This window comes from Canis lupus, chromosome 2 (assembly GCF_048164855.1).
Source record: "Canis lupus baileyi chromosome 2, mCanLup2.hap1, whole genome shotgun sequence".
In the NCBI taxonomy this organism is placed as follows: domain Eukaryota; kingdom Metazoa; phylum Chordata; class Mammalia; order Carnivora; family Canidae; genus Canis; species Canis lupus.
Window position 1 is genome coordinate 53,344,532 of NC_132839.1, and position 20,180 is coordinate 53,364,711.

At 50.6% G+C, this 20,180-nt stretch overlaps 1 long non-coding RNA gene across 1 annotated transcript in view; it reads right to left on the reverse strand.

The window, feature by feature from the left end:
- LOC140617691 (uncharacterized) overlaps positions 1-20,180 on the reverse strand; it is a 123,171-nt gene that overhangs the window by 24,476 nt on the left and 78,515 nt on the right. The window contains exon 2 of the long non-coding RNA XR_012017882.1: positions 770-875. This is a non-coding gene — a long non-coding RNA (uncharacterized lncRNA). The remainder of the gene's footprint in view (positions 1-769; positions 876-20,180) is intronic.

A 20,180-nucleotide genomic window follows, 5' to 3' on the forward strand; every position in this document is an offset into this window, starting at 1 on the left:
CTTCCCAGGAGCATGGATGCAAATGGCCAGGAGAAAATTCCTTTCAGGCTGCGTTGGGGCACACGGAGTTGCCAGCATCCCAGTGTGACCTTCCAGATGCCCATGTAAAGATTTCCCATTGGATCCCATTTATACCTGCATCCGGTTTCCAAGGCTTACAGAAAATCGGAGCTGAGAGGGCCCCCTGAGACCAACCAATGGAATCCTGTGCAGATGGGAGAACCAAAGCTTGGTGAATTCCTTTGGTCACTCAGTGAGGCAGAGACAGCTGAAACTAGAGGCAGGAGGCCAGCCCATTGAGCAGGAAGGAGACAATGAGCTACCTTCTCACTGACGTAAGACCCCATGGCAGCCTGATTTTGGGTTGATGAGCTGATGGATGGAGGGACAAGCCCAAGGGGTTCTGGGTTCTGCCCCTCATACAGGGGTCACATACAGGTCACACCTGTTCTGTTAGTGGAGCCAGGCAGACCATGTGAGGACAGAACAGTAGAGACCTGAGTGGGGTTTCCTGAGCAGAGGTGGGGATCATGTCCCGTGAGAGGCAGCCCATGCTTGACCTGGGAGACTGGCATAAGGGGAGAGACTAGGAACAGCCCAGCAAAGACTTGAACTTCACGTTCCCTACCAATGGCCTGATCCCCTGGGGAACCAGCCAACTTTGAGGAAGGACCCTCTTCCTGGCCTCTCTGGCTATTGGCAGGATACCTGGCCCCACCACCCACTGTTCCCATGGTTGCCCAGAGACTTAGGCACCCTGCCCACTCACCTCACCGCTCGTGTCCAGACATGCTCAAGACGCAGGGTCCCTTTGCCAAGGGCCCTCAGCCCAAGAGACTCCAGGTCCATTTCCAGGTACTGAGGCTCCCATTGTACTAAAAAACAGAAAAATGCCAGAACAGGGTTGCAAAAATTAAGATGTGTTTAAAACATTTCCTGTGAACAAATTAACACTACACACACACACACACTCACACACTCAACATTCACACCCACACCCACACCAAGCATAACATAACACAGTTGTGCTATTCACAAAATAATCATAGAAATGATATGCACATAAATTCAGAGCGTGGATTTGGAGTTGTATAGCGAAGGTTGCCTTTAGCAAATCTCTGTGACCTGGTGTGAAACTTCCCTTCAAAGTAACATCTCAAGCAGAAATGAGAGGTCCTTCCAGGAAGTGAGTCAGGGATCAAGCAGCAGTCTTGCATCCCTGCTCCACCTCGGAGGAGGACAGCTCCTGAATTTGAAGAGGTTGGAGACTCAGGGACTAGGCCTCAGACGGCTGCCTGAGCCCCCCCCCCCCCGCCCCCTCCCGCCCCACACCTAGCCCCAAGCCCCTCCTTCAGAGAGAAAGAGGGAAACCAAGCTGCCCCCCAGGGACAGCTCAGGAGTCTGGGGCTGCTGGTGGGCTGCCAGCCCCCACTGAATGGGGCCTTTTGACATCACACCACCCAGGAGGGGGACGTAATCCCTCCCCAGCCACACAGAGCCCTCTCAATCCTGGTGGCACAGTGCACTGTTCACACAGCTCAGGAAACAAAATAAATATATCCTCCCTCAAAGACCCCACAATGGGGCTTTTTCATGGCAGGGAATCAAGAACAGCCGCCGCCCTCCACATGGCTGAGGGGCTGCTCATCCCTGCAGCCTTTGCCGGACACTTCCTGGGACTCGGGATCCACCTGCCCTGGTCATGGCCTGATGCGGACAGTGGCCCTGTGGGTAGGTCTTGAGCAGAGCCTGTAAGTGTGTGGGGAAAGGAAGAAAGCAAGGGAGGAACCCAACACTGATGGATTTCCTATTGTGCGTGGAGCAGACAGAGGCCCAGTGAGGACACTCTTGATGGATTAAAGCATCTGCAGATTAGATTGCTCAGGATGTCAGGTTACTGCTGAGACTCTGGGTCACCCACTCAAAGCTCCAGGCCAGGTGAATACTTGGGGGGAGTCTTCGTTACACCTGAGCCTCCATGTCTTTTGGGACGCTTACTTTCCAGGGGATGGCAACCAGCCCTGAAAAGACTTCCCCTGTAATTTGAACTATTCCCTGGTCACAGCCAAATCCAATCAACATGCCCACCTCCACCTCTCCCACACACTCACCCATCAGGGCCTGCACATGCCCACCTCCACCTCTCCCACACACTCACCCATCAGGGCCTGCTTCCTGGAACTCCCTCTTCCTCTCCGTTTTCCTCTCTCTAAGATCATGGGGAGCCATAATAATACAGATAATAGCAAGTGTTTACTCTGACCCACACACCTCTGAACTCAAGCATCACCTCTTACAGGAAGCCCTCCCTGACTTCACCTAGCTTTGTGACTCTCTGTCCAAGTGGGTGGGAGGGCCTAGAGACCTTATCCCCCATCTCTGAGTGCCCAGAGCCTTTCTTAGAGATGACCGTAGGGCTTGGATGAATGCCTTCACCAAACACAAGTGCTTACAGAGAACCTTGAACTAGCTCAAGCCCTGAGCCACAGAGGTCATCCTGGTAGTGTAGGAATCAGCATCCCAGTTGCAGGGCCTGAGCATGCCATTTAACCAGCTAAGCTTTATTATGTGCTGTCTTCGTTTTTGGTTTTTGTTAGCTTTAATTTCAAGGGCGACAAGGTGGGTTAATCACCACATCCTTTGGTTCCAGGTATATTATCAGTATCAGTTAATGCAAAACCCTCTTCTTATTTTCTTTTATTTTTGTAGCTTCAATTGACATTAAACAAACTGCACATATTTAAAGTGTGCAATCTGATGAGTTTCAGCATATGTATACACCTGAGAAATCAGCACCATGATCAAGATAAGGCACAAATCTTCCACCCCCAAAAGTTTCCTCAAACCCTTTGGTAATTCCTCTGCCCACTTCTCCTCTCTCCCTACCCCCCACTCTGGAGGCAACCACTCATCTGCTTTCTCTCACTCTAGACTAGTTCACATTTTCTAGGAGTTTATGTGAGTGGCATGATACAGTCTGGATTCTGTCATTGAGTATAATTATTTTTGGAGTCATTCATATTGTTGTGCGTATCAGTGTTTTTTTTTTTTTTTCCTCTTTAATTGTAGCATTCCATTGTATGGTTGAGGTAAAATCTGTTCATCCATTTATCTGTTGATGGACACCTGGGTTGTTTCTAGTTTGGAGCTATCACAAATAAAGCTTCTATGATCATGCATATAGAAATCTCAGTGTAAAAAAAAAAAAAAAAAAAAAAGAAATCTCAGTGTAGGGACACCTGGGTGGCTCAGTGGTTGAGCATCTGCCTTTGGCTCAGGTTGTGATCCCGGGGTCCTGGGATCAAGTCCCATATTAGGTTCCCCGCAGGCAGCCTGCTTCTCCCTCTGCCTCTGTCTCTGACTCTCTGTGTCTCTCATGAATAAATAAATAAAATCTTAAAAAAAAAAGAAGTCTCAGTGTAGACATATGCTTTCATTTCTCTCTTGAAGTAGAATGACCGGGTTCTATTTTATTTTCTATTTCTCTTTCTTCCCCAATATTTATTTTCAATCTCCCTTAAGCATCTACTCTGATGTTTACCATATGCCCTTAAATATGCACATATTTTCATAAAATGTGCAGGGCGATTGTGTGTGTGTGTGTGTGCGTGGGGGGAGGGTGTTATTTTATATATGTGGTACCATGCTGGAAATCTAGTTCTGTTTCAATCTAGAATTGTTTCAATTCATTCTATTTTTTTTAGATCCATGTATGCACATTCAGCAATTACAAATTTGTTGCTTCTAACTACTGTTTAACATTCCATAGTGTGTCCCACCACCTGACTTATCCCTTCCTTTGAGGAATACCAAGGTTGAGTACAACGCAGCATTCCCATTTAAAATGTCCCAGTGAACATGTTATCCTTCTGGCCCCCTTGCCAACCTGTTCAAGCACTGAGAGTTGGATCTCTGGGTTCCAAGGTGTGCGCTTACTTGATATCACCAAGGGCTGCTGGCTTGCTTGCTTTCGCACTGCCTAAGCCAACTAATCATATCCCCTCCAGCAGCGCAGCTCCCCACATCTTGGCCAACACTTGGTACTGTCCACTTTGCTAATATTTGTCATTCTCACGGTTGTGGAGTGATCAGATGTTTCAATCTATATTTGTCTAACTACTAGTGAGATTGGGCATCTTTTCAAATACTTGTTAGCTCTTAGGACTTCTCTTTCTGTGAATTACCAATGTATAGTCTTTGCTGATAAAATGTTTGTATTTCCTAGCTTTTCCTGTAGATTGGCAGGAGCTCTTTGTTTTATTTAAATTGAGACATAACTTACATGATGTGAAGTACATAGATCTGCAGTGTGGAGCGTGGTTAGTTTTTATGCATGCTTATGCTAGTGCAACCACTGCTTAGATGGAGATTTAGAGCATTTCCAGCTCCCACAAAGGCTCTGTGTGTCCCCATAGTCCATAACCTCTTAAAGTAACCACTACCCTGATCTTTGTCATTTTAGGTCAGTTTTCCTGTCCTAAAACCTCATATGGATGGAGTCATACAGTATGTTCCCCTTTGTGTCTGGCTTTTTTTTCATTCAATATTATCTGTGAGATCCATTTATGTTGTGTCTGCTGCACTAATGCATGCTTTTTCATTGCTGCATAATATTCCACCACATGCCTATACCATGATTTATTTCCTTGTTGATGGACATTTGGTTGTTTCCAATTTGGGGCTAGTATACATGAATAAAGCTTCTATGACTATGAACATTACTGAAAAATGTTTTTTGGTGAATAGAAGCACTCAGTCCAGTTGGGAGTGGAGCTGTTGCATCACCGGGATTTTGCAGGCTTAGCTTTAGTGGGAACTGCCAAACATTTTTCTAAAGTGTTTGCACCGTGTTGTACCAGGAGTGTATGAAAATTCCAGTTGCTCCTTGTCCTGCCAATACTTGACATTTTCAGTTTTTTAAATTATATCCACGCTGGTCGGTTTTGAAAGCAATCACTATAACCTAAGAGATTGACCTTTTGGGGGTTTTATATATTGTAAATGGAAATTTCACTCATCTATTATCTTTGTCCACCTTCTATGGTACCTGTCTCCTCATATGTAAATGAGGATAATACTATCTACTTTCAAAGACCTGGCAAACAATAAGTACTGAATTCATGCTTCTATATCTGTCTCCACCACTATGCTATTATACCTTTCTGTCTTCCATGTCAGAGGGACTGAATTTTAATTTGTGTTAGGGCCTTACTTGGAGCCAGTAAGGAGCAGTTTTTCAATAAAGTTTTCTGTGTGTGGTGTTTTTAGGTGTGGTAAACTTGTGCACTGTTTTATTTTTTATTTAAGTTCAATTTGCCAATATATAGATAACACCCAATGCCGTGCCCTTGTCACTCAGTTACCCCATCCCCCAACCCACCTCCCCTTCTGCAACCCTTTGTTTCACAGAGTTAGGAGGTTCTCATGGCTTATCTTCCTCTCTAATTTTTTTTTTAAACTTTTATTTATTTATGATAGTCACAGAGAGAGAGAGAGAGAGGCAGAGACACAGACAGAGGGAGAAGCAGGCTCCATGCACCGGAAGCCCGACGTGGGATTCGATCCCGGGTCTCCAGGATCGTGCCCTGGGCCAAAGGCAGGCGCCAAACCGCTGCGCCACCCAGGGATCCCTCTTCCTCTCTAATTTTTCCCCACTCAGTGTCCCCCCCCTTCCGTTATGGACCTCTGCACAATTTCTTATATTCCACAAATGAGTGAAACCATATGATAATTGTCTTTCTCTGACTTATTTCACTCTGCATAATACCCTTAAGTTCGATCCACATCGATGTAAGTGATGGGTATTTATACTTTCTGATAGCTGAGTAATATTTCATTGTATATATAGACCACATCTTCTTTATCCATTCATCTGTCGATGGACACCCACAGTTTGGCTATTGTGGACATTGCTGCTATGAACATTGGGGTGCAGGCGTCCATCGTTTCACTACATCAGTATCTTTCGGGTAAATACCCAGTAGTGCAATTGCTGGGTTGTAGGGTAGCTCTATTTTTAACTTCTTGAGGAACTCCACACTGTTTTTCAGAGGGGCTGCACCAGCTGGCATTCCCACCAACAGTGCAAGAGGGTTCCCCTTTTTCCACATCCTCTCCAACATTTGTTGTTTCCTGTCTTGTTCATTTTAGCCATTCTCACCACTTAGAGTGGTATCTCATTGTGGTTTTGATCAATAAAGCTTTTTGATTGAATAAATGATGGAGCCTCCCCGAAACAATCTCCAGATTGCAATTGAAGGATCCGAGTGAGGGAATGGGGGGCTGTGGCAATGAACCTGGGAATGTGGGGAACCCATTCTCTACACAGGAAGCCAACAGCTGTCCGGTGGACAGGTGGGGGAGGCCTCTCCTCCAGGCCTCTAGCCCTGGACTCCAAGACCAAGGACCCAGGTGGGTGGGAGCAGCAGCACTGAGAGGTGGTCTTGAGCACTGGTCTGCCCTGGCGTCAGCCCCAGTGCTGTACCCTTTTTTCCAACCACTCTGCAGGGAGGAGGACCGGAAGGAAGAAAGGGCGGGGGGAGGACGAAGAGGTGGGGGAGGAGGAAGGGAAAGGAGGGGGGCGGGGGAGAGGAGGGGCAGAAGAGGGGAGAGGGGAAGGAAGAGGGGGAGAAGGTGAGACGAGGATGGAGGAGGCGAGATGGGGGGAGGAGCGGGAGGAAAGAGGAGGAGGTGGGGCGAGGAGGAGGAAGGAGAGGGAAGGGGGAAGGAGAAGGAGCAAGGGAAACAAGGGGGCGGAGGGGTGCCCGAGGCTAGCCCCGCCCCCGCCCCGCCGGGTTCCCACTGTCCCGGGCGGGCGCCGCGGGCAGCAGAGTGGAGGCGCCCCCGGCCCGGCCCCCTCCGCCCGCAGCCCGGCTGGGCAGCCTCGGGGCGCCCGCCGCCTGGGGCCTCCGCCTCCCCCCGCAAACAGCCCTTCTCAGCCGGCGGGGCCGCCCGTGCCGCCCGGGCGGGGAAGCCGCTGGCCCCCGGTCACACGGTGCCTGGGACCCGCGCGAGCCCTGGGCTCCGACTCGGGGGCGCGTCCCCTCCTCGCCGCGCGTCCTGCGCCCCGGCCGGTCCCCGCGCGCTGCCCCCGAATCCCGAGGGAGCCGCAGGCTCTCCGCGCTCCGGGCGTTGGCGCTCACAGCCCGAGACTCGCGCCCTGTCCCAGCCCCAGGCCGGCAGGAGGCCCGAGGGGCCTGTGCCCTCGGCGCCCCTCTGGTTCTGCCAACACCGCCTTCTCCGTCGGGCGGCCAGCGCGATCTGTAGGAGGGAGATGGGAGGGAGTCCAGCAGCTGGGACTAGGCGCGAAAGCCAGCCACCTGGCCGCCCCCCGCTTTCACCCGCCTGCCCATAGCCAGTCTCATCCCCCAACCTGCCAAAGTCCCTTCTACCCCAGGGACTTTGCACGGATTATTCCAAACACTCCTTCCGGGGAAGGGGGGATTTTTAAACGAGGGGGGCCGGGCTGTGGCTTGAGCTGGATTTCAATTTCATCATTTTCCTGTGCAACCCGATGTGTATTATGTTATGGATTTGAAAACATGGCTTTGGGAAGGGTTCCGTAGGCTTCGCTAAACTGCCCAGTGCCCATGGAGAGTTTAGAAACCCCTAGACCAGGATCCCTGGGTGGCGCAGCGGTTTAGCGCCTGCCTTTGGCCCAGGGCACGATCCTGGAGACCAGGGATCGAATCCCACGTCAGGCTCCCGGTGCATGGAGCCTGCTTCTCTCTCTGCCTCTCTCTCTCTCTCTCTCTCTCTCTCTCTCTCTCTCTCTGTGTGACTATCATAAATAAATAAAAATTTAAAAAAAATCTTAAAAAAAAAAAAAGACCTAGACCTTTGCACGACTAGCTCTTCCTTGTCATTCAGGTCCTAGCGTAATGTCACCTCTTGCGGGGGGGGGGGGGGGGTTTCTTGGCTAGGTCAGCTAACTGCTTCGTCCCCTTCTCATGCAGTCATTGCCTAGCACAGTGGCTCTCAAAGTGTGGTCCCTGGACCAGCAGCATTACCATCACCTGGGAACTTGTTCAAAATGCATGTTCTTAGGATCCACTCCAGACCTACTGAATCAGAAACTCTGGAGGTAGGGCCCAACACTCCGGTTTAACAATCCCTCCAGGTGATGCTGGTGTTAGATTCTTAAGTAGGAAGAAACGCTGGGTCAGCCTCTTATCCCGGTGCTATCATAGCTATCACCTGCCAGCTGAGGAAAGCTGGAACCCCAGGGGGCCTAGAGAGGGGAAGGGCTGTGGGGGGCAAAGGTGGAAGGGGGGCAAGCTGAGTCATAAGGTGGAGGGAGCTACATTACACCTACAGCCCACAGAGGACTGGGTCTCGAGGAAGGGTCCGGTTTGATGTCAGAGCGGGAGTGGGGCTGGAGGAGCCCAGTTCCCTGGCCCTGAGTCAGCACTGAGCTGCAGAGGAGAAGTGGTCCACCTCTCTGCATTTCCCATGTGACAGGAGAGGCGTTTGCATTCCCCTGGGTACTCATACCTCTGGCCTGGTCTGAGCATTAACCAGTGTCCCTGAGGTCCCATTTGGCACCGGCCACAGTCGCTCTCAACTCATACCAGCCTGGTCTCCTGGCCTCTGCCTCATTGCCCACAGGAAGTTTCAGGGCAATCCCAGGGCCCTCCCGTCCTGAGCTGTTTCCTGTGCATTTTCCAGGAGCACCAGATGTTCCTGCAACCTGAGCCTGAGCCCATTCTCCAGACTAGAGCTCAGTTCTTGTCGCCAGTCCCTGGGAGCTGCCTGACACAGCCCATAGAATGGTGAGGTGCAGCCTGCAGCCTCTGACTTTGGTGCAGTTGTAAAGGGGAACTTATGGCCTGGTTCCTGTGGGTCACTGGTCTCTGGCTTCTGTGCAGTTCCCAGGCCCCCAGGGGGGAAAAACGAGACACTTTTAATTGACTTCCCCAATCTGATGATAGAGTATTGAGTATCAATGGACCGCAGGCAAGCTATTTTCATCCATGATTTCAGACGGGAGCAGAAGCCCAGCTGCCACTACAGTCCTGCCACGCCACCTCAGGGGATGAGCTCACCCCGTGTCTGCTAGCACAGCAGCATTTGCTGCGGCCAGGCAGTCTGATTCAGGATCTCCCAGGGAAAGTTCTAGGAAGGGGGGCGGGGTGGCATAAGCAGTTACAGCAGTGTGCCTGAACCAGAGCCGGCCAGAGACAGCCTGGAGTCAGCAGACCTGGCCCCCTTCTAGCTTAGCCTCTTCCTAGCTGGGTAACGCTGAGCAGGTGACTGGACCAGTCCATGCCTCAGTTCTCTTGCCTTCAAGAGAAGGCAGGAGCACATGACAACACTGGCTCTCGAATTCTACAATGAGGCACTTTTCTCCCCCTGTCTTCTCTTAGAGTCCCAAGCCTGAACTTTGTGTACTGTGGTCAAGATAAGAATCGCCAAACCGATGACCTTCGTGGGTCCTGGGTTTGGTTCCCAGGACTTCCCCACGTGCATGCCCTTCCTGACCTTGGCCAACCGTCCTGGGCACAGGAGCAGAGACATCATCTCCAGACTGTTGAGGGCACCTCGTAGGCATGTGTACACTCTGGGTCTAGTGTGATGCTTGCTGGATGTATCTCTGTGATGCTGCGGGCACTTCTGTCCTTAGGACCATTCCCCTAGCCCTTTCACTCAGCATCGTTCTATCTGACCTACATGCTATCCCTTCCCTAGTAATCGGTGAGTTCAACGGCAAGGAGGGGATCCCATCACCTTTGTGTCTACAGGACTCAGTGGGAGCTCAATGAACTGTCATGGAACAAATGAATGAGTAAGTGAATGAAAGGACGGGTGGATGGATGTATGGATGAATGAAAGCAAGCCACGTGAGGCATGCTTGCTTGCTACCCTATGTGTATGTGTGCATCGTTGCTAGGTGGGGAAGAGAACAAGATTAGTCACAGCCAACCAGGAGGGGGGGCTTGATGGCTCTGCCTGGAAACCTTCCCACTCAGTCACGGTCTGCAGACTCAAGAACAGGGAGAAGCTTTTCTCCATGAGAAAAACCATAGAATCATGGAATGTTGGCTCCGAGCACAAACCACAGGTCACTTAATCCTCACCCCTCCAATGGGGAGACGAAGGCCCAGACAGGTTCGGTTCCTGCCACTACACTGAGCTCATCATGGAAACTGTTGTTTTTCCATGAAAAAGGAGCCTGGGGGTAGGAGAGAAGGGGCAGAGGGAGGAGTCAGTTATTAAACAGACCAATTGTTAACCACAGAGAAAGCCTGTGCCTTCCCAGGGGCCTGCCCAGCCCAGGGCAGGGGGCTCACAGAGTAAAGGGGGCTTGCCAAGCTCCAGGGGTGCCAGCTCGCCTGGGCTGGGCCAGCAGGCATTATGTAATCAAGCCAGAACCTCTGAGAAACACCTAAGCTGGCCTGGTGTTCATCCTGGACCGTGGTTTACAGCTATTTCCTATAGAGGGAGATTTTGCTGAGCACAGGGTTTTCTGCATTTTCCATCCATTTGCTATTAAAGAGAAGCAAGAGACAAAAAATATGAAATCTTTCCCTGAGGTTGCCAGCAATCTCCCAGTTCCTGAAGAAGGAAGAGCTTCAGCTCTGTCCTGAGGTCCTTGGATGCCTGGTGCATCCGAGACAGCAGGAGCTGATCCCAAGGTGAAATGTGCTCAAACCCGCAGCTCCCCTGGGGCCTGGCAGGGAGTGGGTGCTGAGCCCACATACTGAGGCTGGCTGCCATCTGAGCTCATACTGCTCCAGGAGGAGAGGTACGGAGATGACCCCAGGCAGACCAGCTCAGAACCATCAAGAGCCCTGGATGGAGGAGCTCTAGTTAGAAGGCTCAAAGTCAGCTTAGCGGCCCTACCAAAATTTCATTCACACCAAAAAATTCATCATTAAAATTCTCATCGCAGTCTTAATGCCATGTCTCCCCAAAGCCCCACTTGGGGAAGAAGGACAGATGCCTTTAATACATTCTTGGGGGGAGAGCACCTTGGGAAGCCCAAGAAGCCATGGTAGGGGTGGAAGATGTGTCAAGAGAAGTCTGGAGCACACCACCTTCGTAGGAGGGCAAGCCTAGGAGATATCAGCTTTCAGGTTCCACAAGATTGGTGTAAGGGGCATGCCTGGACCCCCACCCAGGATGGGAGTGGAAAGACCTCATGGGAATGTTCTTGCATTCCAGCTGCAAGGTGAACCTAAGTTGAGGCGGTGGAGCTATGTCTAGGATGTCCCCATATCTGCCCCTCCCAAGTCCACCTCCAGGCCCGAGGGCCACTCCCCTGCAAAGGAGGGAGGCAATAGAGAAAGCCTGATGACCCAGAGTCAACCACCTGCCATCAGGGTCAGCGAAGCCCCTGCAGTCTGTGTGACGCGGGAAGTAGCTGACTTCTCTCTCCACCTCTGTTACTTCATCTGTGAAATGGAAATAACAGCAGCATTTCCCTGCAAGGTGGGGGTGGGAGTGGGGTGGGAAGGGTGGGCATTGGATGTGAGGGTTGAGATAAAGCAGCAGAGCTTTGGGAGCATGTTCGGTGCTTGATAAATGTTAGCTGTCAGGAAACTAACCAATGCTGGAGGAGCTGCATGAGGACAGCTCTGGGGCATCTCCAGGAAGTGTGTGGGGCCCAGCAGTGGGGCAAGACAGAGCACTACAGGACTGGGAGAGAGACGAGCCCTGCCCCCAGGGGTTCACAGTAAAGCAGGGGTCTAATGGGAGGACAGCTGCTCTAAGGGTGGAGCAGGAGGTGGAGCACAGGGGATGCTCCCTGGAATGGACTCTGGTTACCCCCGTGGGGATCAGGCTCTGTGATCACAGGAGCTGCGTCATGACAGGTGGCATCATCCTATCATCCCAGGCCAAGCACTCCCATGGGACCCTCATGGAGGTGACCCAAATGGATGAACCTCAAACCTTGGGGAACCTGGGTGATGGAAGAAGCTGGCCCAAATGTCCCCTCCTTCTTCTGGGTGGATTCTCTGAAGCTTTGTGGGAGTTCCCCAATACCTGGCCCACATCCTTGGCTTCTATGCACCATGCCTCTTGGGACTCTTGGAGTTCCCACATACCTGGCCCGTACCTCATCCTTGGCTTCTATGCACCATGCCTCACAGTCTGCTGGGTGCTGTGTTCTGGTATCCCCACTGGACTGAGCTCCCTGAGGGCAGCGACAGTGTCATCCCCATGCTGGCTCAGCCTCTTAGAGCACCAGTATGGCAGGGGCACACAGACACACAGACACACACACACACACACACAAGATTTTTTTGAGAAAAAGTTGGAGTTTTGATATTTCTAAGAGAAGCATCAAAGTCCCCAACACCAGAAAAATCAGAATTTTGCTGGACTCCCTTACACTTCCATTGTTTCAGTGGGACTTTCATTTTGATTTACATAGGGGGGCATATTCTTTTGGGTCCACTACAACTTTCAAAGTCTTTTTCACCCAGCAGCTCTGCTTACGAACTGTTTGCTTCTCTGTTTTGGTTTCTCGATGCAGCACCTGGAAAGTTTGGCATTAGCTGTTTGCTAAGCGAACAATGAGCCCCATTGCAGACTTCTTTCAGAGTTTTGTCCTTTAAAAATACATACCTATATACATATGTATGTATATTTATATACAGTAACATAATGGCTAAATGCATCCTTTCTTTTTTTTCTTTTTCTTTTTCTAAAGATTTTATTTATTTATTCATGAGAGACACATAGAGAGAGGCAGTGACATAAGCCGAGGGAGAGGCAGGTTCCCTGCAGGGAGCCTGATGTGGACTCAATCCCAGAACCCTGGGATCATAAACTGAGCCAAAGGCAGATAGATACTCAACCACTGAGCCATCCAGGCGCCCCTAAATGCATCATTTCTTAAGAGAAAAGCCATGATTAAGAAGAGCCTTTTGGAGATGTGGATTTGAGTCCTGGCTCACCACTCAACCAAATGAGTGCTTAAACAAATCACAGTATTTAGTATACTTAATACAGTGCAACTCCTAGGAGCCCTTTGCTTCTTCATCCAGTGATTCATTCATTCATTCATTCATTCATTCATTCATTTATGAGCTCAGTATTTATTGAGTGCTTACTGTGTGCAAGCACCTGGCGGTGCTTCCATTCACTAAAGATGGAGCAGAGACAATAAACAATAGATACAATCAATAAGCAAAGTATATGGTAAGTTATAGAAGGACAAGTGCCATAGAGACAAAAAGTGACAAAGGATATAGGGAATGGAGTGCTGAGGGCAGGGGCAGGGGCAAGGGTAAGTTGCCGTATTAGGTGTTTTTGGGTGTAAAACGTTTGACATGATGGTTAAGAGCATGGATTCTGGAGCCAGACCTGGGTTTAAATCCTAGCATGTGGTAGCTGTGTGATAGGGAGTCAGTCACTTAACCTCTCTGGGCCTCAGTTTCCTCATCTATAAAATGGGGATGATAATAATAGTAGCTATCTCCTAGGGGATTATTACAAGAACTGAGTTAATATATGTAAAGTGTATATGCATCGGATATAAGCCACAGGAAGCATTGGCTACATTTCAGTGTGACAAAACCCAGAATCCTAGGACTCACCTGATTTCCCTGGTCCCCCCTTGGTTGTGGGCATGGAAGAGGGTAGGCAGGGTGCTCACCAGCTCCTTCAGCTCAGGAGCCAGCTGGAATCCTCTTCCTCTCTTTGGCCATATAAAGTGGGACAAGCTGATCTGGGCTTGAATCCTGTCTCCACTGATGACTGGCTGGGTGACCCTGGGCAAGTCGCATGACCTCTGAAGCCTGGGTTCTTCCTCTCTAATGTAGAAATAGTAATCATCGATCGTTTGCCAAGACCCAGGCTCTGTTCTAACTTTTTGGCAAACATGACCTCATTTTGACTTTGCCACAACCCTCTGAAGTGGTTCTTTTGTTATCCTCTCATACAGGCAAAGAAACTGAGGCACAGACACATAAGCAGCTTGTCTGGTGCAGCCAGGACTCCAATGCCTATCTGCAGAGCTCCCCTCATCTCTCATTATACTGCCACCCAGGATGGGTGCACAACACACACATGCCGGGCTCAGAGCCTGACACCTGGCACTGGCTCTGTCATCACCAGTGAGTTCCCCTTGAGTGGCCAGATGGAAGGCAGGCCTTTGGGGCCCAGGGGTCATTTTGCTCTCATCTGTGCTTTCAGAAGTCCTTTCTGCCAGGCAGAGAGCAATCATCATGTGCTCTAAATTTGAAGGTGGCCTGGATTTCACAACCTGCACCTGCCCCACAACCTACCTCCCTACCAAAAAATCCTGGTCTCAAAAAAAAAAAAAAAGAAAAAAAGAAAAAAAGAAAAAAAAATTCTGGTCTCTGCTACTTGGTGACATCAAAACAATTAAATTTTAAACATTCCCATTTGGCCCAGACTCTGACCTCTCAGAGAGACTGGGCTGAACCATGTTTCGGAAAGAAACAACAACAGCAAAAGAGCTAATAGACTAGGTTGGTTGTTTGTTTTAATGAAAAGACCCAGAGAGACTAAAATGTCTGGGGATGGGTGTGTGTGTGTGAGGGGGTTATTTTGGGGCAACAGGGAAGTGGAGTCATTCTTCAGAGAGAATCCCAGAGGGCCATGTGGACAATCAGAAATAAACCTACCTGTGCTTATTCCAGTGTGTGGAACTTTAAATAGAGCCCCCTGGGGGCATTTCTGTCAATGTGGGAGGAGGTGTCCCTGCTGCAGGCTGTTTATGGGACTAGGGGGGTTCCAGCCCTCAATGGGCTGCTTTGTCGTGTGTCAGACCCAGCCAGACAATGAGTGGTTGCAATACTCCTGCTCCTTCTGCCACTTCCCTTAAACAAACTCCAGACGCAAAGGTCAGCCTGGGAGTGAGGCTTGTGTCAGAGTGGATGAGCCCGGTCTGTGGCACCAGGGACCTTGGTGCCCCAGCAAGGCTCCCCAGCAAGGACTGTCCTCTAGGGCCTCTGAAGGATTCCAGGCAGCTGTTGAGGGGTGGGTGGGGGAGGAAAAGTCTGGACTCCTTGGTGCCCAAGTTCCCTGCCCTTGAGAGGCTCATCTTGTTCGTTGCCTCCTAACACAGGGCCCTTTCTGCTGCGGGGAGATGGTACATGGTGCCCACGCAGAAGGAGATGTCTGTCTCCATCTATTCAGTACTCATAGTGTGTTGGCCATTGCCTCCATAACCGCGGTCACAGCGCTCCATCTATGGGACGTGCACAGTGCAACTGGCCCTGTGCTACGCACTCCACATGTGTTCTTGCTTTAATCCCCACAACAACTGCGAGTGGGACAGCCTCTCTTTATTACCCCCATTTCACAGATGAGCAAACTGAGACTTTGGGAGGCCAAGTTTCTGCCCTTAGCCAAGAACAGGCAGGGACTGGGACCCAGGTGAGCTCGATTCCAAAGCACATGTTCTTCCCCACTAAACTCTCCCACCTCAATGATGCAGAAAGCACCACCCCTGTCCTCCGGGAGCCCAGCCAGGGCTGGGAAAGAGCAGCCAGAAAACAGATCATTACAGAAAAGCCTTAGGGAACACCAGCTTAGGCGGGAAGGGGCAGCTGGTCTAGCTCTCACAGGGCAAGGAGGTTAAACTTAGAAGAGATTATCTTTGAGATCAGTCTTTTAAGAAAAGATAAAAGCCAGATAGGAGAGACGGTTGATAGAAGGAACAGTGAGGCAAGGCTTGACTCTAGAGCTTGTGGACCTTCTTGGGGTCTTGCCATTGGTTTCATCAACTACTGACCTTGGTAATTTCACAGCCATACATATCTACTGAGACCCCATGTTCGGGATACGTTCTGTGTCAGTACACCCTCAAGGGTGTCAAAGCTCATTTGGTCCCCACCATGATGAGGCCTAGACAAGTTCAGGTTTGCAGATGGAGAACCTGAGGCTCGGTGATATGAAGACCCTTGCCAGGGTGCATGTCACAGACATGGTTTCTAGGATTCAAAGACTTTTAAGGATGGGCCCTTCAAGAGTATTTGTTTTGGCGAGCTATCCAGTTGGCGACTCCCCTCCAGAAGTCCCTTCAAAGTCTCCTATTGCCCTAGCTTTTGCCTGAGCACATTTAATTGGAGATAACTCATGATCCTCTAGAACACATCACTTGTCCTCAGAGAGATTTCACAGTTACTAACAAGTTCTTCCTTATTTTGAGTGTCACTCTTTCTCCATCACCCCTGTGCCCTCTGGGGGCCGTATAGAGCAGCATCACTCTCTTCAGAGGCCAGCCCTCCAAAAATTTGGAAAAGACCCTAGGGTCTTAGCCAGGTGGCCTCAGACATACAGGGAGGCTGCCTATGGTGGCTCCTGTCCCACTGCCCTGTGGTTCTGCCCTGGCATGAGGCCAATGCCATTTGCAGACCCCAGAGCCTCTGCCTAGTGACCAGCCCCAGGGACTTTTGTCCCACCAGGTCCTCAAACTTGCTTCAGCCCCATGAGATCCCCCCACCTTGTGCCAACTTTTTGTCCACAGTAGGTTCTGTTCTCCTCTCTTTCCCAGTGTGTAGAGAGCATGATTAGTGAGAAGGCAGCAAAATGCCCTACTGTTCATGGCCTGCGATGCGCTGGCCTGAATCTCTCCCAGGACGTGTGGCCCCCTGACTCACCCGGGGTCCGCCCTGGGTAAATGTCCCGTGCTGGGCTGTCCTTTCAGAGCGTACATTTCCATGAGGCCCAGATTCAGTTCCCAGAACAGCCATAAAGGAAGGACCCACACATTCCCTCAGCCCCCCCCCCCCCCCCCCGCGCCGCCCTCCCCTGGGGCTCAGCCAGTGTTGACAGAAGGGCCACGTGACATGAGAGTGAGGAAGGCAGGGATCTGGAAGGAACAGGACAGGGAGAAGGAGGAGGAGGGCAGGAGCTCGTGGCCGCATGTCACCTGCAACAAAGCCTGGCATTGTCCACGTGCCCCTTCCCCGGCTGCCCCTCATGGGACTGTGGGTTTCAAAGCCAGGCCCGAGATGTTGGGTTGAACCCTCCTCACCTCCCCTGTGGTCCTCAGTAAGGGTCTGTCCCCAGGGAAGCTGCTCCCACTTGGGTTCAGGGGGCAGCAGGTAAAGGATGCCTGGCCCTGACACTTACCTTCCTCCTTCCCTTACCCAGCCCCTCAGACAGAGCGTGGCGGTGGAGGGAGGCCTCTGCATCTGGAATCTTCCAGCACTCCTGTTCCTTTGGCTGGGTATATTTGTCTTGGCTGCCTTCACCTGAGCTTTTTACAACAGATTTTCTTTCCTTTGCTCCCCACCACCCCCCTGTCCGCCTCCCTCAACTCCCCCGGCAGCTGGCCTCAGCAGCATAGCACACAGAGCAAGGCTTGTTTTTGAGGAGCCACAGAACCCTGCTCTGCGCAGCAGCCCACCCGTGTCTGAGCCCCCAGCTGCCAGTTCCCTCGAGGGCTGCGGAGAGCAGCCCTGGACAGAGTGGTGGAGGCAGGGCCAGGACTGAGCGCCAAGAAGGGGGGGCGCAGAGAGGCCCGAGTCAGCAGGCGCAGGAGCTCACGGACCAATGCACAGCTGGCACAAAGCCCCCTTACACAGAGACTTGCTGGAGAAAATCAGGGGCCGGATGGAGATAAGTCAAGTCCCAAAACCAGGTGGAGAGAAGAAGGTAGCGCCGAGCCAGGCTAAAGGGGACCCTAGGAAGAGGGGTCCCTTAGTATCTGTCAGCGTCGGGCCCCGGCACCCTGCTCCTCATCTGTAACGTGGAAATGATAATATTTTATTTGCTCCAAGGTAAGGAACTGGACTTCTTGAGGTACTTTCCAGTTTGAAAACCTATGACTTAATAGTTTTGTGTTTTTTCTTTTAATGCCAATAAAAGGTTATTTGTGTGCAAACAGAACATTGACATAACAAGATGTGCCTGGGGTGGAGGAGGGAAGTAGCTTTCTGCCTGGTGACTTCCAGATCAGTGGTAAGGATTAAATCCCATTCTAAATCACAGCCAGTCTTCCTTGGGGGATGGTTTCTGAATAGAAAGGCCTTTATGGTTTCCTCTACACCACCCCTCCTGGGGCCGACGTTCCCCTGAAGCCCCCAGCCTTGGCTGGGCATCCTCTGCTAAGGCCCCTCGGCCCCTGACCTTGCCCACGGCCAGCTGGCCCATGGCGCAGGCCTGGTGCCCAGGGCAGTGCTCCTCTGCTCCAAGGGCAATTGGGGGCACACACTAGAGGCATATGCCTCCATGAGTGCCCGTGCCTGGTTCAGGAAGTCTGGTGCCGCTGAAAGGTCCTGCCCACTCTGTGTCCCACACCATGGAGGGATGGATGGAAGGCTTCCATCCTCAAGGCCCATCTCCCCACTGCACCATGGGGTGCTCTCCTGGGCAAGGAGAGCCTTCCCTTCCAAGTGTGCTTGTCCCATCCTGCCTCCCAGCTGGGCCACCGTTTATCTCTCATTGCATTTCTGTGGGTTCAGATCCTTTTCTGTGTGGGTCCCTGGTGCTTGCTGTGGCCTCTGGCTGAAAGTGCTGACATCACAGTGGTTGTCCTCATGGTCCCACAGCTGCTGGCCCTGACGTATCCCAAAGAGTCCCGGCTCCTTGCCTCTCCAATCTCCATTTTGCATTTCCTTCCTTCCTTCCTTCCTTCCTTCCTTCCTTCCTTCCTTCCTTCCTTCCTTCCTTCCTTCCTCCCTCCCTCCCTCCCGCTCTTTTCTTTCTTTCTTTCTTTCTTTCTTTCTTTCTTTCTTTCTTTCTTTCTTTCTTTCTTCTTTCTTTCTTTCTTTCTTTCTTCTTTCTTTTTAAAGATTTTATTTATTTATTCATGGAGACACAGATACATAGGCAGAGGGAGAAGCAGACTTCCTACAGGGAGCCCAATGCAGGACTTGATCCCTGGATCCCGGGATCACAATCTGAGCCAAAGGCAGACGCTCAACCACTGAGCCACTCAGGCACCCCTCCATCTTGCATTTTCATCCCACACTACACCTCTCTTGTCTTGGTCAATTCTAATAGACTTTGTCTATTCCTTGAGATCACTTACTTGATCCATAGAGAATTCTTGTCATTCACAATAGTTATGTCCTATAAATTTGCCATGAACATCGAATTAGCCAACAGCCTACTGTCATTCTTCGGAGTGAACAAGGTTGGTTCCTGTGAGCCTCTGGTCACATTTTCATCAACCCATCAATCCACAACTTTCCCTTACACGTGTTTCCATTTAAAGATGTCTTAGTGGGTCCATTAACATTAAACTATGACTCCTGCCTGAACAAAGCTTATCTAACCCGTATTTCCTTCATAAGGCATGTCACACCAGCCAGCACTTCAGAACTTCACGTGAGGGCCACTTTAAACAGAAGAATCACCCATGAAAAGCATAAACATGTAAACAAACGTGGCACTGAATAGACAACAAGAAGGACACTTGCAAACTGTGTGAGAGCAGAAATAAGCAGGCAGAGTGTCGCCTTGTTCAACCTCAGTGGGAACACGCACAGGTGGCAATACAAAGTTGTCACTGATCTGTGGGTGTCCATAAGTGACTATGCTCACAGTGTTGGTTTTGGATTGCAGATAAATGTTAGCAAGTAGGCAAATTCACAAAAATGTAATCTACGAATAACGAGGATTGTGTGTGTGCCTCTTGCTCTCCCCACCCTTCCTCCTTTCCTTCACCAAATACTTCTGGATCCTCTCTGCCATGTCCCACCTTTGTCCACTCTGTCCCCACATAGGTACTTCCTTACCTGTTCACACAGCAAACATTTATTGAACAACAAGTATGTACCAGGCACTGTGCTAAGGACTTTGTTTGGGGCTCCAGAAAATGGATCGGAGTCTAGGTCAAGGGTGACACACTTTTTCTGTACAGGGCCAAAAAGTAAGTATTTCAGGTTTTGCAGGGCATATGGTCTCTGTCACAACTACCCAACTCTGCCACTGTAATTCTGAGAGCTGCCACAGACGACACATAGATGAACGAGCACCTACAAACAGGTGCTAGGCTGTGGTCTGTCCATGGACTCCTGGTCTACCAGCATCCTGTCTCCTTATCACATTTCTCTCTCTCCCTGGGCTCATCGCTCTCTGCCTCCTGAGCAACATCCATTTTTACCTAGCTATGGTGGAAATCCCCCCTAAAACTGCATGGGACCCAAGGGCAGGAATCACAACTATCTTGCTCTCTGACATGTCAGGTCTAATACAACAGGGATGTGCTGTAATGACAAATAAATACATAAATCAATGAATGTCCCATCTTT